This window comes from Citrus sinensis, chromosome 3, assembly GCF_022201045.2.
Source record: "Citrus sinensis cultivar Valencia sweet orange chromosome 3, DVS_A1.0, whole genome shotgun sequence".
Lineage (NCBI taxonomy): Eukaryota > Viridiplantae > Streptophyta > Magnoliopsida > Sapindales > Rutaceae > Citrus > Citrus sinensis.
The window spans coordinates 39,509,786-39,514,835 of record NC_068558.1 but is presented as its reverse complement, the minus strand read 5'-3'; positions in this window follow the sequence as shown (position 1 = coordinate 39,514,835).

The window sequence follows — 5,050 nt, the reverse complement described above, 5'->3', positions numbered from 1 at the left end:
TTTTCTTTGATGCATTTTTTTTAATTCTTAAATAATCTTGTTAAACTGCCTTTGTTACAAATGCTATATCCTCATTCGTTGCTTAATTTTTGAAATGTATTCTGTTAATGTGACAGCTTTAGAAGGTTAAGATTTTGCTCGAGAATCTCTGTTGTTTACTGACAGATTTTTCATGATTCATTATTGAACCTTTCATTATTAGACTGAGATAGCTTTATTTTTCAAAATCGAAAAACAAAATTTAGCCTCGACTTTCTTGCTTCCAATTTAGCCTCGTCAATCACGGGGATGGAATTTATCTGTGCTTGAAGTTGTTAATTCTGTGACGGATACTTACATACCCATTACCTTTTATCTTTATTTTTTGAGGAGATTTTGACGTGTAGAGGGAAATTTTTTTAGGATGGTGAGGTGAGGGTTGACACAATAAGATTTTGATGTGAGGTGCTTAAGAGTGATATTTTGTAATTGTTCTTGAATTATTGTAAATTCATATTGTTTTCATAGTGAATTACTTCATTAATTTGGGGACGCAATTACCTGTGGAGGTTTTTACCGTAGATCATGAGAATCAAAGGTTTCCTAATAAAAAATCTTGCATCTTGTGAATTTGTACTTATTTTATATGTTGTACTTATTTGGTTATTGTTGCTTATTCATTACTTAACTGTTATTGTTGGTGGAAGTTGTTGGCAATTTGATTATTATTGAGATATTGAGAGTGCTTATTGAATATTTTAGTGGAAGTTGTCGGGAATTGTTGTGGTGACTGTGAGTGTTTTCGGATGATTTTGTGCTGTATATTTTAATCTAATTGACTGATTTGTATTGTTGATACACTGGGAACATAGCCATTTATTTTATGAGTCAATTTTAGGAAATTAAGATTCTTAGGTAAAACGCATGTAATATATATATATATTTTTTTTGGGTTCTAACAGAATCGTATAAAATCTTATTAAATTTACCACGCCCACTAGGACAAAATTATGGTACACCTCTGACACTTAGGCTGGTAAAACGAATAATTGAATTAAATTCTAAACGAATTGGGTCAAAATTCTGTGGATTTGGATTTGATTCATTTATTAAACGAATATTTGGATTGATTCGTTTAATAGGATTAATAAACTAATTGAATCTAAATTCGTTTATTATTCGTTTAGCTTAATAATAAATGAATCCATAACAAATTGAATTGAATATGAATTAGTTTATAAAAGTTAAATAAATAATGGGTAATTTTTAAAAATCTCCCCTAAGATTTGGGCTTGTTGCAAGTAGATGGCGAGAATTGATTTATTTGTAAAAAATCCCCTACCGTCAGTTAAGTTTAACATTGACCATTAGTTGACCATGCAAAGACAATATTACCCTTAACAATAGTTTGTAAACGAAAATAACTAAAAAAAATCAAAATTATTGGTGCAAAAAGCACAAACCCTATTTTTTGACAATTTTATCCTTGTCAATTCTAAAAATTTACAATATCATAGGTAAAAATTATGACTATTTCATTTTTAAATTTTTAATTTTATCTTTCTTGTAGGAATTTTAAGGAAATATCAATAATTTAAAGAGAATTTTTTAATTTTTTAATTTTTTAATTTTAACTTTTTTATAGGAACTTTAAGAAAATATCAATAATTTAAAAAGGGTAAAATAGTTAATAATTTTGATTTTTTTTAGTTATTTTCGTTTATAAACTATTGTTAAGGGTAATATTGTCTTTGCACGGTCAACTAACGGTCAATGTTAAACTTAACTGACGGTAGGGGGTTTTTTACAAATAAATTAATTCTCGCCATCTATTTGCAACAAGCCCAAACCTCAGGGGAAGTTTTTAAAAATTACCCAATAAATAATTAAACTATAAATTTTTTATTTCATTTATATATTGTCTTATTATTATTTATAATTATTAGATTAACCTTCAAATTTTAATTTTTTTCTTAAATATTTAAGAACAAATAAGAATTCAATTAAACAAATAATAAATGAATAGATTGTATTTTTATCACTCATTTATTAAACGAATGAGTAAATCAATGTCTTCAAACCCAGATTTGATTCATTTAATTAATGAATCGAATCGAATTCACTTATTTATTAAATAAATTAATTTTTTCAAACTTAAATTCATTTAATTCGCTTCGAATTAAATAAATAAATACTGAATCAAATTGCCACCCCTACTAACATTGTATTCCTCTTTTGTCTTTTTGTACTTGAACCTCTTTCTTTTTTCTTTGTTTGCAATTTATTTACAAGTTTAATTGTAATTTTGTTTTTCCATTCTACTTCCCCTCTCGTCCAAATTCAGCATGGGTTTCTCCATTTAATCATTCATCACAAATTTAGATTTAGTGTCTATTTAATATGGCTTATTTAATGATCATTAGTATTAATTTAATCCCGTAAGTTTTTACTTTTATTTTTATTTTTATTATTGTTTGGTTTTTTTAATAGAGTTTTTAAAGATTAAATAAATTATTTTATTTTTATTAGTAAAAATTCAGATTTTAAGAATTTGAGAGTAAAATGGAAATTATATTTTATAATTTTAAAATATTTAACATATTATTATTTATTTAATAATTTTTTTCATTTTTTTCATAACGTAATTTTAGAAAACTCATTAATTAAAATAATTTTATAATTTTTAATAAAAGATTTCATTGATAGTTAAATAACTAAATTCTTTTTTTTTTTTTTGAAAAAACTCCACTAACAAAAAATTTACTTAAATAAATTGTATTTAAAACGGAATTGTCGAATTACAAATTCTTCTTACAGTAAGTCAATAAATCAATTTATAGTCAAACCAAACCTAAAATAAAATTATCATTTTTTTTTTCTCTTCTCACATTCAATTAAAGTTCCTTCCTCATTTCTTCACGAAATCCAAGTGCAGGCAACCAACTGAGAAGATATCTACATCTCTTTAAATAGAAAAAGACTTCTTAATTTATTGCACGGACTTTCCTTCGTCATCTCTCACAATCACAATAACTAAATTAACAGATATCAAAAACAGAAATCGATCATTAAAATGATAATTATTGCGGTAATCAGGCCTTCATTATTGCCGTAACATTTGCTGCAACGATTCAATTCTATTATTGCCGTAACTTTTACACTTACGAAGGAAGAAAAGACAATGGTTTTAAAAATTTTATAAATTTGAAGCAATCCGGATTTATATGTAAAAAATTTGAAATCTTTAATATTTTAAAATTTGGTTATACTATTAACACATCCTTGCCGTTGAAACCACTCTTTTACGAGGTCTAATGGTAAATGCACAAAAATACAAAATTGGGGGTACTGTGCAGCAGGGGCACTGTTTGAAGATGCCAACGATACATTTAAACTTCACTCTCTTCGGATACAAAGTATGTGGTAAATGCGCAAAAAAGCAAAATTGGGGCACAGTGCACCATTTGAAGATGTCAATCAAACGTTCATTACATTTTTAATGTCAACAAAAATATCTCTTGATTTTTTTTAAGTACATTACACCCCTTCAATCAATGGTCGTCCATGGCATTTTAACAGAGCTCTTATTGTCCTCACTGAGCCATCTGGTATGAGAGATGCCAATAAGCAAGATTTTAGTCATGCATTATTCTGGGTTCAAATCCACAAAGTACCCATAATGTGCATGAATAAGGAGACGGTAATAATTCTGGGAGAGTCAATTGGTAATGTTAGAGAAGTTCAAACGGATTCATCAGGAGAATGTATAGGAAATTTGTCAGATCGAGGATTTCGGTTGATATTACGAAGCCATTAAAGAAGGTTATGGTGCTGACACAGGAAGATGTAGATAATGGAGAAGCGATTGACGATGATGAAGACAATATATATATATATAATCACCAATTACAGGATTTGGAAATACAAAGGTGTTTAGCATTTATGTAGATAAAATCGAACCTTAGTTGAATTAAATTATTCTCTTAAAATAATTTTTTAATTAACCACAGCTGAATTTAGTTAATATAGAATTTTCATACATTGGATCCTATTCCTCAAATTCGGTAATGCACCGGCAAATTAATAAAAAGACAATTATTATTACTAATATTTTAATACTGAATCTCATTATGGGACCTAAACCTAGCTGGGGATGAGCCTTTGCCGTGAGATTGGTGGGATGCCCACAACAACTGAATCTCACAGGTAAAGCCAAACGGATAAAGATCTTCTTATAATATGCGCTCTCATCAGCTTTTAAAAATCTTATGTCGTATATGTTTAAGTGATAGTGTACGGATACAATTAAATTTATTTATTTATTTTTTATTAACTATCAGTCATTCATATATAATTTTTACTCGAGAGGAGATAAAATCATGAGAGAATTTTAATTCAAAGTAAACATGCAAGCAATAAGAATTAATCCTTTATTTCATGTTATATCTATTTGACATGTGGATGCTTAATACATTTTTAAAATATTCCTAACTTCTAACACTTTAGAGTATTATTTAATTGCTTGAAATAAAAACAATATACAATGTGTATTTCAATTATTTTTCGTAAATGATTAATTCAACGAATTAAAATTAATCTTTTTTATGCTATTCAACTGATTCTATTTACTTTGTCAATATTTAAGTGAAAATTCTTTAAAATGTAATTAATGTAAGTAAATATAACATATACCAGTCCATCAATTAATCGCAAGTATGAAATATCTTAATTTTAATTCAAGTACGTTCGGTCTTTAGGAAAAAAATAAACAAATAAAGCCACATCAGTCCTCACCAAACATTAAAAATATCTTAATCCTAAAATCTTCTCCTCTTTATTATACTGTAAGAGGCATTTATGTGTGGATTTTGGAGTTCTAATCAATGGCGGATTCAGGAATTTAATCCAGAAAGAACTTAGTGCAAATAAAACGATTCACGGTGGCGACATTACCAATTTAAAAAAAAAAAAAAGAGTTAAAGAGTAAATTTTTTTTCAATTTGAAAGGAAAAAACTTTTGATTTGATTTCATAACAATTTTCTAGGTGGGGGATTCTTAATCATCTTGGAA